Consider the following 18,370-nt stretch of genomic DNA (forward strand, 5'->3'; position numbering starts at 1 on the left):
TTCGGCTAAAATCCAGTTTGTGAAAAAGTCCCTTTTTGGGTTACGGATGTGCCGATGTGCTGGCCATGCTCTTTTTTTTTTTTTTGCATGACATGACTGGCATATCACATGCCCAGGTTACATATGAAATACCAGAGAGTCCTGCACTTTGCTTTTATGCATGCTATGCCTTTCTGTGAGATGGGCAAGGTAAGTGTTGGCCACACCGCTATATTGGGATATGACTGGTAGATGTAATTCCCACATATAAAAGGAGAGAGCCTTGCTGATGCGGGATCATTCCACCGGGCTCAGGAGATTTTTCCCCCTGTCTACCCGGAGTCCAAGAGGTTCCCCATCATTTCAGGAGTTGTCATTGTGACAATACTAGGAGTTGTTAGTCAGCTCTGCTCCATGTACGTTTGGTGCTCAGATTATTTGGCAGGATTATCGCACCCATGTCCACCCATTGTATCTGCATTTTTCCCACTGACATACAATAACAGGGCTGAATATCTGCAGGTGAATGGTTTATAGTTAGTACAAGGCAGAGCTGCAGCTTGAGCAGGGATTGGTGACTATTGTGTGTCTACAACCAGTTGGACGGGTAATAAGTAGCTGTATACAGGGAAAGAATAACATATAGCACCTGATTCCATCCACAATAATGGCGTCTAGATGTATTATTGTATTGTCACTCACACCAGAAATAACTACGTACAGCACACAAAGAAGTGAAAGCGCAGCCACCTGCGGTAATATTATATGAGAGATACGCCATCCATATCCCATTATCAGGGCCACAGACAGGATTGTGTCAGGGAGAGGTTTCGACAATACACATGAATGTACACACAGAGGTGACATAGTAGGAACCGTCAATATAAGGTGATGAAATAATGTCACCATATTGTATGTAGATAATACTGTACACATGATTAATAATACCATACAATACATACAAAAATTCTGCCATATGGTGAACATAAATAATGCCACAATACAGCAGACGTACACAGTACAATGCTGCCATATTGTAGACAGCTACCCCTAAACAGTACACAGAACTAATATCACCATACAGTACATACATAATACTGCCATACTGTACACAGCTACCCCTAAACAGTACACAGAACTAATATCAATATACAGTACATATATAATACTGCCATGCTATACACATAACTAATTTCACCATACAGTACACTAATATAATGCTGACATGCTGTAAACAAAACTAATATCACCCTGCAGTACATATACATAATACTGCCATGTTGTACACATAACTTACCGCATCATACATTGAACAAATATAGAGCTGCCATACTGGACACAAAACTAATGTCACCTTATGATGCACACACATAATGCTGCCATCCTGCACACAGAATTAATATCACTATACAGTGTGTATATATATATATATATATATATATATATATAATATTACTGCTTCCTGTACACATAATTAATATCACTATACAGTACATATATGTAATGCTGCCATCCTGTACACAGAATTAATGTCTCCATATAGAACATATAGGTAATGCTGCCATCCTGTACACATAATTAATATCACTATATAGTACATATATATAATATTGCTTTCTGTACACATAATTAATATCACTATACAGTACATATATAATACTGCTTTCTGTACACATATCACTATACAGTACATATATATAATGCTTTCTATACACATAATTAATATCACTATATAGTACATACATATAATACTGCTTTCTGTACACAATTAATATCACTATACAGTACATATATATATATAATACTGCTTTCTGTACACATAATTAATATCACTATACAGTACATATATGTAATGCTGCCATCCTGTACACATAATTAATAATACTATACAGTACATATACGTAATGCTGCCATCCTGTACACAGAATTAATGTCTCCATATAGTACATATAGGTAATGCTGCCATCCTGCACACATAAATAACATCACTATACAGTACATATATATAATACTGCGTCCTGTACACATAATTGTTACCATACACTACATATATGTAATGCTGCCCTCCTGTACACACAATTAATATCACTATACAATACATAACACTACCATACTGTACACATATGTAATGCTGCCATACTGCCAGTACCAACCTACATTAGACCATGTACAAATAATGCAGAACACCACCAGTAATAGCGCCGTCCTAGCTGACTGTATGTAGTGATATCATATGTTGGGGGGTGAGGACAGGATTAATGGGATCTTCAGTACTTTTATATTGCTGACCCATCCCTAGGCGGGCCCCTAGACCCGATAATACTCTGTAGAGGCCCAAAATGATTGAGTTAAGTGAATTTGTGCCAAAAATGTAGCAAAATATTTACAGGCTCCCGTCAAAATAATCTGAAATGTACGCGCAACTTTCTTGGTAAGTAGTGTCAGCCATGCTGCTATGCGGCCACTAGGTGGCAATGTTGTTCTGCCAGCCACTGAGTCAAAATGTTCTGCATTGCTTATTCGTTTTGCCCATGAATTTTCCGATATTTCTGATTACTAAGTAAATGTTACGACTGAGGAAAGAGATGTCAGTATATAAATATACGAGAACCGGGGACACCGCAATAATGCTGCAATCCCACCTGATCATACAGGGGTATATAGGGTTGTGCATGGAGGTGGTGTATATATGGGGTGTGTATGTACTTATTTGAGGCTGTAAAGACCTAGAAATATTTGTTGTTCTTTTTTGCCAAATTCTAAAATCCTTCTATAAATCTATTATTCTATTGACCCCTATGGGGACTTGTTTTTTGTGGGACGAGTATTACTTACAACTAGGACGATGCCGATATATTAGGAGATTCTTCACAATGAGAAGCTTTTACACTAAGTTTTTATGTTCTTATATACAGAGTTTTAGCTTGTTACTTTTTGTCACTGAGCTGAGTGATGGATTGTTTTTTTGTGGGATGAGTTATTGGTTTTATTACTAACATTATGAGATACAAAGATTAATACATCACTTTTTTTTTTTTTTGAAAGATTACATCTCAGAATAGTGAGCACAGCTCTGGAGTATAATACAGGATGTAACTCAGGATCAGTATAGGATAAGTAAAGTAATGTATGTACACAGTGACTGTACCAGCAGAATAGTGAGCGCAGCTCTGGAGTATAATACAGGATAAGTAATGTAATGTATGTACACAGTGATTGCACCAGCAGAATAGTGAGCGCAGCTCTGGAGTATAATACAGGATAAGTAATGTAATGTATGTACACAGTGACTGCACCAGCAGAATAGTGAGTGCAGCTCTGGAGTATAATACAGGATAAGTAATGTAATGTATGTACACAGTGACTGCACCAGCAGAATAGTGAGCGCAGCTCTGGAGTATAATACAGGATAAGTAATGTAATGTATGTACACAGTGACTGCACCAGCAGAATAGTGAGTGCAGCTCTGGAGTATAATACAGGATAAGTAATGTAATGTATGTACACAGTGACTGCACCAGCAGAATAGTGAGTGGAGCTCTGGAGTATAATACAGGATGTAACTCAGGATCAGTACAGGATAAGTAATGTAATGTATGTACACAGTGACTGTACCAGCAGAATAGTGAGTGCAGCTCTGGAGTATAATACAGGATAAGTAATGTAATGTATGTACACAGTGACTGCACCAGCAGAATAGTGAGCGCAGCTCTGGAGTATAATACAGGATAAGTAATGTAATGTATGTACACAGTGACTGCACCAGCAGAATAGTGAGCGCAGCTATGTAGTATAATACAGGATAAGTAATGTAATGTATGTACACAGTGACTGCACCAGCAGAATAGTGAGCGCAGCTCTGGAGTATAATACAGGATAAGTAATGTAATGTATGTACACAGTGACTGCACCAGCAGAATAGTGAGCGCAGCTCTGGAGTATAATACAGGATAAGTAATGTAATGTATGTACACAGTGATTGCACCAGCAGAATAGTGAGCGCAGCTATGTAGTATAATACAGGATAAGTAATGTAATGTATGTGCACAGTGACTGCACCAGCAGAATAGTGAGTGGAGCTCTGGAGTATAATACAGGATGTAACTCAGGATCAGTACAGGATAAGTAATGTAATGTATGTACACAGTGACTGCACCAGCAGAATAGTGAGCGCAGCTCTGGAGTATAATACAGGATAAGTAATGTAATGTATGTACACAGTGACTGCACAGGCAGAATAGTGAGCGCAGCTCTGGAGTATAATACAGGATGTAACTCAGGATCAGTACCGGATAAGTAATGTAATGTATGTACACAGTGACTGTACCAGCAGAATAGTGAGCGCAGCTCTGGAGTATAATACAGGATAAGTAATTTGTATAGAAACTTTCTCAAGTTAATAAACAAATTGTGTTGAGTTTACTAAGCAGTTACCTCCGATAATATGAGGACGGCTGTATTAAATATTGAGGCTGTGTAACCTCAGGATTAGTCTCCACCCACTGTCTCAGTGTTATGATGTTAGCCACACACAACCTCTCAGAAGTCGCTTCATAAATCTGTGAATTATTAAGTGCCGTCTTGGTTAATTTCTGGCCTCAGTCTTTCCATAATTAATCTGTGAACCTGATCTTTCCTGCGGCCGCCAGATCTTTAGTGGTCTGTTTTGATGTCTCAGTTTCAAAGTTCCCGGACTCTCCTGAGTTTAGATGGTTAATCTTTTGACATTTGCATAAATCAACATTTCCTCTTTAATTATTGCAAGTTCTGTGAGATCTTATAAACATGTTCAGAAGTTCAGAGACGCGGTCTCATTATTTCCTTCCTTTGCCCAAAGATACAAATCACTTTTATTTTTTCTTTGCTATTCATCAAGGTTGTCTGTAAAGAAGCTGCAATGACCCCAATAAAATATGGAATATTTAATTGGCTTAAAGAGAAGGTCCATGTCTGAACTCTATTTAGAGTATTTTCAGTATTAATATTCCAGAGCTGCACTCACTATTCTGCTGGTGCAGTCACTGTGTACATACATTACATTACTTATCCTGTACTGATCCTGAGTTTTATATCCTGTATTATACTCCAGAGCTGCGCTCACTATTCTGCTGGTACAGTCACTGTGTACATACATTACATTACTTATCCTGTATTATACTCCAGAGCTGCACTCACTATTCTGCTGGTACAGTCACTGTGTACATACATTACATTACTTATCCTGTATTATACTCCAGAGCTGCGCTCACTATTCTGCTGGTGCAGTCACTGTGTACATGCATTACATTACTTATCCTGTACTTCTTCTGGACAAGCTTCAGGATCTGGTTCCTTCTATAGAAGCTTGTTTTTGATACTGAGAGATTCTTCCGGAACGTTAGAGATGGACACAGGGGTCTTCTTGTCACATTGAGTCAGACGTCATTCTTGCCGCCTCGCAAAAGTCGAGCACTTACAGATCATAAATGTAGACAAGGTTTCTGAATTACATCGTCAGCCCTGTAATTATAAGCGACTGGAGGTGAAGACGACTGGAAAAGTTGTATAATAATCAGTCTGTAATAACGGTAATTTACCATCAGTCCCTGTGCAAAGGGCGACAAATCACCCGACAAGGGAGAACGTATGAAGAGAGCGAAACAGAAGAATCTGGGGGTCATTCACTGTAAAGATGGAATCCTTTCCTAGAAAGGGTTAACGGATTAAAGTTAATAGAATAAGTTTCTATTCTATGGTTTCAAGTCGGATTCTCCATTGGTCTCATATTGAAGTCTGGAGGTTTCATTCATAGATGTTTCTAGAATATGTCATCAGTATTTGGAAGACCAAAACCTTCCTTAAAGGAGTTGACCTGCCACTGTTAGACTCCAACCCCCAGCATGACCTCCGTACTGTCTCCACATAGAACCTTTTGGTCAACCTTTGACAATCCATTGACTGTTTTGGCTACTCAGCTTGTCCACTGGTGGAGCATTTTACAATAGAGGTCATCACTGACCTGATGATGTCATCACTGACCTGATGATGTCACTCGTTTTGACTCAGCCCACTAGAGAGGACCAAACTGGTTTGGAACCTGAAACTTCTGGGGTTCTCCTAGAAGAGAGGGGCGAATCCATTGGGTTAGAACCATATTGAACTCAAAATTTCCAAAATTTTTGGTTTACCCAAACACAACTTTTGGGTTTTCTTACCCATGAAACACTATTATAGTGTTGAGTCTCTTGAGGCCCCAGAGTATAATAAACCCTATTGGTCATCTGTCCTGGGCTCCCCAGGGGTCCTCTTCTTTCTTCTTCTGGCCTCCTGGCTGATGTCCAGGTTGACCATTGAGGCCTATGAGTAGGCCCCAGTGGTCAAGTGGGCACGGCAATGTCATGACACCCACACAGAGTAAGCGAGGACTGTACTGTCCTTATAATACAGAGAATAAGTCATTTTCCACTCCTGGACAATCCCTTTAATCCACCTCATAAATATGAGAAGCAGACACGGGGCGCAGAGATGTTTCACTCGGGTGTCCTTTAAATTCAGATTGTAATTAGTTTTATCTCTGACATTACGATCATATTAAAATCTGTCTGAGGCGGAAAAGACCGAGACGGCGGTGGATATATTAACACTCTGATATTAATACCACGGCAGAGACAGGAATGGGGCCCGACAGCTCCACTACCCTTACCAGTGGAGTGAAAATCATTATGGCGGGAATAAAGGCAATTAAAGGGGTTGTCCAGGACTGTGATATTGACTTCCACTTCCTCTTCTAAGGTCAATGACATCACGTCCTATGGTCACTATGCTGCAACTCAGTCCTATTCAAATGAATGGGGCTGAGCTGCAATTCCAAGAACTGCGGGTATACAATGTGTGGCACTGTGGGGTTGATGTAAGAAGAACAAGATGGTAGTGGTTAAAGTAAAGCGTAAGATAATGATAACATGGAATGGATCAATAGAAAGTCCTCAGAAAGGAGAGGGATAAGATATCAGGAGCTTAAATGGGGTACATTGAACAGGAAGAGACAGAGGGTTCCGCAGGGGAGGAGTCAATGTATCTTCAAGCTGTATGTGGTTGCAGTGATGAACATAATGGAAAGACTATATATTACTTTTCAGTATGGAAACAGACAAGATGTAGGTTGGTTCGCTTACCAGTGTAACGTCCATATAAGGGGAACAAGATAAGGGGTTCTGCAGGGGCAGTGCTATGGACTATCAGTCTCTATGATTACAGTGATAAGAATAATGGGGTGACAAAATGAGGTCAGGATGCAGAGAAATAAGATGTAGGGGCTTAGTGGGATGTAGACAATGTGTAATGTGATAATATATCCTGTGAGTGGACGAGAACAATGTGAGTGGAGGAACAATTTGATTGCACAAGGAAGAGGCAAAGGGGTCCACAGGGGTGGGTCAAAGTATCTTAAGCTGTAAATGGGCACAGTGGTAAAAATAATATATCCTGTTCTGTGTGGGCAGGAGCAATGTGACTAAACAAATGAATTCATTGCTCAAGAAAAAGATGTTACTTGAGGGTAGGTTCAATGCATCTTCAAGATGTAAGTGGTTACAGAGGTGAACAAAATGGAAAGACTTCTGCAGGGGTGGGGCTATGAACTATCAAGCTCCAAGTTACCACAGTGCTGGAAATAATGGGGTGGCAAAATGTGAGAGATCAGAATGCAGAGAGTTAATATGTGAGGATCTTAATGGGGGTGAGGGCAATGATTGGGGAAAGATAATATATGAGGTTCTGCATGGGCAGAAGTAATGTGAGTAAAGAAAAAAATTCATTGCACAAGGGGTTCCACAGGGGCGGGTCAATGTATCATCATGCACAAAGTGGTGACTATAATATATGCTGTTCTGTGTAAGCAGGAGGAATGTGAATATAGAACCAAACTCACAAGTAAGATACAATGAGTTCCGCAGGGGTGGGGTCAACAAATCATCAAGCTGTAAGTGGTCACACTCATGAACATTATAGAAATACTTCTGCAGGGGCGGGGCTATTGACTATTATCTAAATTATTATTTAAATGATCACAGTAATGACAATAAAAATGGGGGGGGGTTAACATATGATTCACGTGATAAAAGGTGAGGGTAATGGAGCACTTGGTTGTTTTGGGGGTCTTTTTTAGCTCAAATCTGAGGCACACAATATGAATCCGCCGCTCACAGACTTGTATGTTATAAAATGTGCCGAGCAATCAGTGATGCTGAGAAAATAAGCCCTTGAAATCTGCATTTGGAAATGTCAGGAGATGGTAAGAGGGCTTGAATGCACTGAAGTGGCGGGGACAGAGGCAGCAATCCACTGGAGCAGGTGGGACCTTGTCTTGCCTGAATGTAAATGAGAAATCAAGTAAATTTACACCCAACATAGATTTTTGTAAAGGATGAGGGGTCCACAGGGCTCCAACACTGCCTACCCGCCTGCCACAGAGTACCAGGTCCCAGGACACTCGGCCTCACAGCCTGATCATTGACGTTGTGGTGTAATCTGTAAACTGTATTCAATTTTTGTAAAAACTTACATTCCATGTCTTGTTACATTGTGTTTCATACTACAGTCAAATCTAAGCCTGCATGAAAAAAATTTGGGCCACACGGTGGCTCAGTGGTTAGCACTGCAGCCTTGCAGCGCTGGAGTCCTGGTGTTCAAATCCTGCCAAGGGCATAAAACCATCTGCAAGGAGTTTGTATGTTCTCCCCGTGTTTGCATGGATTTCCATCCCATATTTCAAAAAAAAAACATACTGATAGGGAAAAATGTACATTGTGAGCTCTATGTGGGGCTCACCATCTACATTTAAAAAAAAAAAAAAAAAAAAAAATCACTTGTTGCCATTTGGAATCTGTCAACACAGGACTGACAGATCCACCCCAACACATGACACACCCAGAACAGGTTGGGCTAACAGGCTTACCCCAAGCTGTGCCTTGATCAAAAGAAGATGGGCTGATGGACACCCCAATAGGTGACACACCCAGAAAAGGCAGAGCTGACAGGCAAACATCCCAAAAGATGAAACATACGGAAGAGGCTTGGCCAAAAGAACACCCCAACATGTGACATACCTAGAAGAGGTCACAACAGAACAAAAGATACACCTCTGAGAGGCTGGACTGACAGACACACCCCAACTTAAGATACACCCCCAAAGAAGCTGGACTGACAGGCACAACCCAAGATAAGATACACCCCAAAAAAAATCTGGACTGACAAACACACCCAACCTAAGATACACCCCCAAAGAGGCTGGACTGAGAGACACCCCAACATAAGATACACCCCCAAAGAACCTGGACTGAGAGCCACACCCCAACCTAAGATACACCCCCAAAGAGGCTGGACTGAGAGACACACCCCAACCTAAGATACACTCCCAAAGACGCTGTACTGAGAGACACACCCCAACATAAGATACACCCCCAAAGACGCTGTACTGAGAGACACCCCGACATAAGATACACCCCAAAGAGGCTGGACTGAGAGACACATCCCAACATAAGATACACCCCCAAAGACGCTGTACTGAGAGCCACACCCCAACCTAAGATACACCCCCAAAGAGGCTGGACTGAGAGACACACCCCAACATAAGATACACCCCAAAGAGCCTGGACTGAGAGACACCCCGACATAAGATACACCCCCAAAGACGCTGTAGTGAGAGACACCCCGACATAAGCTACACCCCAAAGAGCCTGGACTGAGAGACACACCCCAACCTAAGATACACTCCCAAAGAGGCTGGACTGAGAGACACACCCCAACATAAGATACACCCCCAAAGACGCTGTACTGAGAGACACCCCGACATAAGATACACCCCAAAGAGGCTGGACTGAGAGACACATCCCAACATAAGATACACCCCCAAAGACGCTGTACTGAGAGCCACACCCCAACCTAAGATACACCCCCAAAGAGGCTGGACTGAGAGACACACCCCAACATAAGATACACCCCAAAGAGCCTGGACTGAGAGACACCCCGACATAAGATACACCCCCAAAGACGCTGTAGTGAGAGACACCCCGACATAAGCTACACCCCAAAGAGCCTGGACTGAGAGACACACCCCAACCTAAGATACACTCCCAAAGAGGCTGGACTGAGAGACACACCCCAACATAAGATACACCCCCAAAGACGCTGTACTGAGAGACACCCCGACATAAGATACACCCCAAAGAGGCTGGACTGAGAGACACATCCCAACATAAGATACACCCCCATAGAACCTGGACTGAGAGCCACACCCCAACCTAAGATACACCCCCAAAGAGGCTGGACTGAGAGACACACCCCAACATAAGATACACCCCAAAGAGCCTGGACTGAGAGACACCCCGACATAAGATACACCCCCAAAGACGCTGTAGTGAGAGACACCCCGACATAAGCTACACCCCAAAGAGCCTGGACTGAGAGACACACCCCAACCTAAGATACACTCCCAAAGAGGCTGGACTGAGAGACACACCCCAACATAAGATACACCCCCAAAGACGCTGTACTGAGAGACACCCCGACATAAGATACACCCCAAAGAGGCTGGACTGAGAGACACATCCCAACATAAGATACACCCCCATAGAACCTGGACTGAGAGCCACACCCCAACCTAAGATACACCCCCAAAGAGGCTGGACTGAGAGACACACCCCAACATAAGATACACCCCAAAGAGCCTGGACTGAGAGACACCCCGACATAAGATACACCCCCAAAGACGCTGTAGTGAGAGACACCCCGACATAAGCTACACCCCAAAGAGCCTGGACTGAGAGACACACCCCAACCTAAGATACACTCCCAAAGAGGCTGGACTGAGAGACACACCCCAACATAAGATACACCCCCAAAGACGCTGTACTGAGAGACACCCCGACATAAGATACACCCCAAAGAGGCTGGACTGAGAGACACATCCCAACATAAGATACACCCCCATAGAACCTGGACTGAGAGCCACACCCCAACCTAAGATACACCCCCAAAGAGGCTGGACTGAGAGACACACCCCAACATAAGATACACCCCAAAGAGCCTGGACTGAGAGACACCCCGACATAAGATACACCCCCAAAGACGCTGTAGTGAGAGACACCCCGACATAAGCTACACCCCAAAGAGCCTGGACTGAGAGACACACCCCAACCTAAGATACACTCCCAAAGAGGCTGGACTGAGAGACACACCCCAACATAAGATACACCCCCAAAGACGCTGTACTGAGAGACACCCCGACATAAGATACACCCCAAAGAGGCTGGACTGAGAGACACATCCCAACATAAGATACACCCCCATAGAACCTGGACTGAGAGCCACACCCCAACCTAAGATACACCCCCAAAGAGGCTGGACTGAGAGACACACCCCAACATAAGATACACCCCAAAGAGCCTGGACTGAGAGACACCCCGACATAAGATACACCCCCAAAGACGCTGTAGTGAGAGACACCCCGACATAAGCTACACCCCAAAGAGCCTGGACTGAGAGACACACCCACAGAAGAGGTTGGGCAGATAGACATGTGATACACCCAGAAGAGGATGGACTACCAGACACTACCCAATACGTGACACACCCAGAAGAGGCTTCGAGTTGCACCCGTCACCGTCCTAGCAGTAACATCCAGTAATATCTCCCTGTTATGAGTCAAGTTTCCCCCCCGACCTTTTTGGACCAGTTTAGGAGATGAACTTGCGGTGACTTTCCATCTTATTTGTGCAGTTTGAGAACAACTTGTACTGATCCCACTTACAGTAAGTGCGTCGCAGATGAGGCCGGAGGAAATGGGCTTGCCGCTTGGACTTGAGCTTTTAAGGATTTTGCTGTGATGGTGTTTCCATAGAAACTGTTTCGATTGGCAGCAATTCAACAATGTTGAGAGGTGACGACCCCGACTGAGCAGATGAAATGTTGGAAGTGGTTTGAAAAGCTTCTAATTTTTTTTCTTATTTGCACTTCAGGTCTGGAGGGTTGGAGATGGGGGCGGCTTTCGGGGACTTCATGAATATTCATTGAGGCAGCAGAGTCTCTGATGGATCGAAATTCAATCACTGGGTTTGATAAGAAGTATCTGCGACCTCTGGTGAACTCTTCTGTGGTCTTGGCTGACTTTCGGGGATCAGATGCCAAGCTGCACATCCCTATGCCTTGTAGGTCACCCCTGGGCTCTTCATGGGTGGAAGAATGGACGCACACATAGAAGAGACACCCAAACTGTAGTGATCTTCACTGTCCTTGTAGAAGCATGGTGAAGCCGATAAGGAACCGCGGGCCCTCCATGACAGACTCTGCACTTCCATGTCACCGCTAACCCAAGACATAACTAGAAGCTCCTGGCCCCAATGCAAAACCTATAATAGGTCTCCACTAGGGTTGAGCCGATCTTGACTTTTCAGAATCGATTTTAAAATCCGATTTCCGATCATTTTTCATTAACCCGATCTCGATCCCAATTCCGATCCCAATGCAGGTCAATGGGATTTTTTTATTAATCGGATTTTAAAAAACAATCCTATTGACTATACAGCATGGAATCTAACAAATGAACGCTTTAATTGTTAGAATCCACGCTGTGTAGGGATTTTTTTTAATCCCTAAGTAGCCAGAGGATTTTTTATTATTCCTCTGGCTACTTAGTCCCCCCTGGTGTCCACTTACCTGCAGAGATGGATGGTCCGGTGCCCGGTGTTCTCGTTCTTCTTCGCCTTTAGCCTTTGCTGCCCCCCGCCTTGTACCTGCCCACACTCTCCTAAGCCACAAGCCCCGCCTTCTTCCTAGCTCTTTAACACTAACCTGGGAGGCAGGGGCAGCGAGGCAAAGAAGAACGAGAACACCAGGCACCGGACCAGCCATCTCTGCAGGTAAGTAGCTACTAGAGATGTTAGCTAGCCTCCCATTAAAATGAATGGACGCAGCAGGCGTGCAGGGGGTTATGGCTGTGTGCCGGCTGCTCCCATTCATTCCTATGGAACTGCAGGGGAGCCTTCACACTGAGTATACAATACTCAGTGTGTAGCTAACATTGTTAGCTTTTCCCACAATGCTTGGCCAGTAGCAAAGCATTGTGGGAAATAATCACCGATCTCGATCCCACCTAAAAAGATAGTGTTCGGAATTCCGATCGCGATCGTGAAATTTTCTCGATCGCCGATCGGAATCTGATCTTTTCCGAACACGATCACTCAACCCTAGTCTCCACTTACCATGTAAAATGTATAATACTGAGGCCTTATTGTGCTGCAATGAGGATTTTGGGCCCCCTCAGCCTCCAGGGCCCGGTAGCCACCAATACCTCTACACCACAGGGTCTTTGCTGGTGCTCCACTTCCAGAAAAACTGGATCAGGAGTAGAAATGAGCAAACCCATTGGTTTAGAATCATATTCGACTCTAAATTTTCCAAAAGTTTCGGTTTTGCCCCAACACAAAACTTTTTGGCTCCTTCCCCCATGAAACCCTATTATATTCTGGGATGTGTAATAAGTGGAGGACCAGGGGAGGTGAGGGAAAATAACAAAAACTTATATTTACCTTGCCTCACGTATCTTGGGCATCCACCGTTCTCCTGGCATCCTCTTCTGGCCTCTGGCTGGCGTACGCCCCAGGGTCACCAATGAGGCCCAATTGCAGGCGGTACGTGGGTGTCATGATGGAGGCTGAAAGTGGCCTAAATACGGTGCCACAAAAGATGCTCAGGGGGGGTGAGGCAAAGTGAGTACAAGGGTTTTTTTTATTTTCTCTCACCTCCCTTTGGCCCCCACTTATTATAACATGGGGTCTGAAGAGACCCCAGAATCTTATTAATATTATAAATGTGAAAGTTTGTGAGTTTGGATGTTTGTGGGTTTGTGTGTTCGGATGTTTGTTAGTCAATCACGCAAAACCCGCTTGACCGATTTGGCTGAAATTTTCCACAAACATAGTTAATACACCCCATTGCGCAATAGGCTACTTTTCGTCACAATAGCGCACATACGTTTTTCCCAGGACCCCCACAAACCCCAAACTCACATCACTATCTCAAAAATCTCACACACTTTGGACCCCGATTTGGCTGAAATTTTCCACAAACATAGTCCCTACACTCGATTGCGCAATAGGCTACTTTTCGTCACAATAGCGCACATACGTTTTTCCCAGGACCCTTTGGATGTTCGGATCTTTGGCGGTCAATCACGCAAAAACCGCTCCACCGATTTGGCTGAAATTTTCCACAAACATAGTCCCTACACTCGATTGCGCAATAGGCTACTTTTCGTCACAATAGCGCACATACGTTTTTCCCAGGACCCTTTGGATGTTCGGATCTTTGGCGGTCAATCACGCAAAAACCGCTCCACCGATTTGGCTGAAATTTTCCACAAACATAGTCCCTACACTCGATTGCGCAATAGGCTACTTTTCGTCACAATAGCGCACATACGTTTTTCCCAGGACCCCCACAAAACCCAAACTCACATCACTATCTCTGCAATCTCACACACTTTGGACCATAGCAAGCCACAAAATTCATATTACCCCCTACAGCAGAGGTCAGCAACCCCTGGCATACGTGCCAAGAGTGGCACTCCTGCCATATTTCACTGGCATGCCAGCAGCACAGGACCTGCAAGAGTTAAATAAAGTCTCTGCTAGAGCTGAGGCATAAGGACACTCCCCTTTGCGAGATGTGCAGGAAACCCAGGGGGTGGAGCTTAGTCGCTCAAGTCTCTGCCTGCTATAGTGATCGCTCCTGCCGAAGCTGCTAGCAAACTGAAAGTAAGAAACACGCAGGTCCCTTCCTTTACTTCCTATTCTCATTAATGTCAGGCATGGGGTTATTAGTTTAGTGTTAGTAACTCCATGTACCTCACATTAATAGGAATAAACCCCATCATGTCCCTCATATTAACCCCTGTGTGCCCCATATAAAGGTTACTAATATGTGAGACATATGGAGGTAATAATAAAAGACCTCAGTAATGAAGATACTTAATTATTACCTCCAAGTCTCTCACATATCAGTAACGCTGGGTTCACACCTGCGTTTGGGGTCTCCGTTCTATGGTTTCCGTCTTCTGCATGCCAGAAGACGGAAACCATAGACCGGGTCCGGCTGTGCGCCGCGGTGAGCGTTTTAGGCTCTCCGCCGCGAAACCGGATTTTTTTTTATCCGGACACAGAGTACTGCATGTCCGACTCTGTGTCCGGATTATAAAACCCAGTTTCGCGGCGGAGAGCGCAAAACGCTCAAATGAATGGGTGAGAAAGTCTCCTGCAGGTTTCCGTATCCTGCTTGTGTTTTAGGCAGGAAACGGAAACCTAAGTACGGAGTGCCGGGCCGCAGATGTGAACGAGCCCTGACTAGAGATGAGCGAGTACTGTTGGGATCAGCCGATCTGAACAGCACGCTCCATAGAAATTAATGGATGCACCTGGTACTTCCGGTTGGACGTAGCCAGCGCGCTTAACCCCCCGCGTGCCGGCTATGTCCATTCATTTCTATGCGAGCGTGCTGTTCGGATCGGCTGATCCCAACAGTACTCGCTCATCTCTATCAGTAACTCTTACACTGGGGTTAATGTGAGGGACATGATGAGGTTAATTGCTATTAATAAGAGGAGCATGGAGTTACTAAACTGTCGTGCACAGGGCCAGACTTTATGTTGCTTACTCAAGAGTATCCTGTGCCCAAAACTTACATGTACTGGCGGAAAATAACAAATCATACAATGTCGTATATCGAAGTATATTAACCTGAAATACCTCTGTCCCAAAGTCACTATGTACAGTTTATACCAACACTGTATAGCGGCTGAAATACAAATTACATTCAACACAAAAGTCTCATGTGCTCTCAGAATTACAGCAACAACAAGATACACAGTTACATTTTATATCCCATACCTTATACACAGTACGAAAACCTTACCCGCGCCTGTATATACCCACTGCTACAATCACCGCAGACGAAGTCGCGGGTACCAGCTAGTAAAATAATAATAGCACTTCTGGTTCTATCCAAACAGGTTTGGTACAAAACAAATCGGAGGCCAAAACTCACAAAACAAATCTCATGAGGTTCGCCCATCTCTAATCAGGAGTCACCAATGGGTTACCTCCTCAAGCTGACCAAGCCCCGAAACTTGTCCTAACAACAGCAAAGCGCTCCTATCTAGCCGTCTTCACTGGCTCCTCCTCCAAAAATCCCCCCAAGTATGGCAAAGGGCCCTTAAATACTGTTCCCTTCAAGCTTTGGGTATCCAAAGTAACGGACATCAGTGGTTAGCACTGCGAGACCCCAATAAACAACTTCTTCTGCGGCAAGGCTGTCCTTGGTGCAGTAGAACAGTGACTATGTCCATAGGTGTCCATAGTACCGGCCATCCCCAGACTCACTAGCCAAACAAAGGTGTCAGTGGAGATGGGGCCACAGGTGGCATGGCAGTAGAGAGGGGTGAGACCAACACTGCTCCTCCCTCTCCTCCGCAGGTCATGTTACTATTGAAGGACCTGCATAGAAATGGTCACATGACCAGATCTGTGCAGGTTCTTAATGAAGAGAGTGTGAGATACTGAAGCTTCTTTCTGAGGTCTGACATTTTGTATTTTTAGGGGGTCTTCTCTGGGAATCTGTATTTATGAGGCCTTGTCTAGAGACCAATCTTTAGGAAGATATGTTTATAGAAGGGACTTGTCTGGGGTCTGCAGTTAGGAGGTCTTGTCTAGGATCTGTATTTGTAGGGTCCTTTCTGGGTGTCTGTAGTTAGGGTGGTCTGTCTATAGGTGATCTTGTCTGGAGGTCTGTAGTTAGAGAGTCTTGTTTTGGTGTCTGTATTTAGGAGATTCTGTATTTAAGGAACTTCCCTGGGGTCAGTATTTAGGGGGAGAACTATCTGTGGTGAGGTCTGTATTTATTCTAAGGTACATATTGTTCCTAGAGGTTGCCCATCCTTAGGGCCACCCTTGGACAGAAATCTTCTTCTTGATCTATCTTCCATCTTCTATCCTCCACTCTTCCTTGGCTAGAGCTTCCAGCCCCCGGTGGCATTGACCTCACACGTCTTGAAGAACACGTCTCTTGTCTCCTCATCGCTCTTCCTGATATTAAACTTCATTGCTGAAGATGTTCCCAGGACAGGTGAAGACGTAATTCTACCTACTGAGCTGAGAAATTGGGGGAGAAGATGTTGATTTAATGGGATGGAGGTCTCGATTGGAATAAAGTGCTAATAGATTTAATCCGATTTGTTCCCATAGGAAATCATTCTCCTCATTAGCAGAACACAACGAGGCCTCCGAGATAATTGTCATCTAGGCAGCGAGCAAACACATGGCTGATAGGTAAACACAATTATAAATGGGCCGAGGCGCAGACCAGGCCCGCAACATAACTCAGTGCATTGTGGGAGATCTGTCAGGCAGCCTGTACATGCGGAAACTGCACATAGATTACCGCTAAGTACCGGCACTTACTGACACAGGTAAGTACAGGTGAGGAACAGCAAGAAGAGGCAACCTACACCATGTACAGACACTTGTAAGACAACAGGACCACTGGGAAGTAGAGAAGTAATACCTGTAAGTGAGCGCAGCTCTGGAGTATAATACAGGATGTAACTCAGGATCAGTACAGGATAAGTAATGTAATGTATGTACACAGTGACTGCACCAGCAGAAAAGTGAGCGCAGCTCTGGAGTATAATACAGGATAAGTAATGTAATGTATGTACACAGTGACTGCACCAGCAGAATAGTGAGTGCAGCTCTGGAGTATAATACAGGATAAGTAATGTAATGTATGTACACAGTGACTGCACCAGCAGAAAAGTGAGCGCAGCTCTGGAGTATAATACAGGATAAGTAATGTAATGTATGTACACAGTGACTGCAACAGCAGAATAGTGAGCGCAGCTCTGGAGTATAATTCAGGATAAGTAATGTAATGTATGTACACAGTGACTGCTCCAGCAGAAAAGTGAGTGCAGCTCTGGAGTATAATACAGGATAAGTAATGTAATGTATGTACACAGTGACTGCACCAGCAGAATAGCGAGCACAGCTCTGGAGTATAATACAGGATAAGTAATGTAATGTATGTACACAGTGACTGTACCAGCAGAAAAGTGAGTGCAGCTCTGGAGTATAATACAGGATAAGTATTGTAATGTATGTACACAGTGAATGTACCAGCAGAATATTGAGCGCAGCTCTGGAGTATAATACAGGATAAGTAATGTAATGTATGTACACAGGGACTGTACCAGCAGAATAGTGAGCACAGCTCTGGAGTATAATACAGGATAAGTAATGTAATGTATGTACACAGTGACTGTACCAGCAGAATAGTGAGCGCAGCTCTGGAGTATAATACAGGA

The sequence above is a fragment of the Leptodactylus fuscus genome, chromosome 6, assembly GCF_031893055.1.
Source record: "Leptodactylus fuscus isolate aLepFus1 chromosome 6, aLepFus1.hap2, whole genome shotgun sequence".
NCBI classification, from domain to species: Eukaryota; Metazoa; Chordata; class Amphibia; order Anura; family Leptodactylidae; genus Leptodactylus; species Leptodactylus fuscus.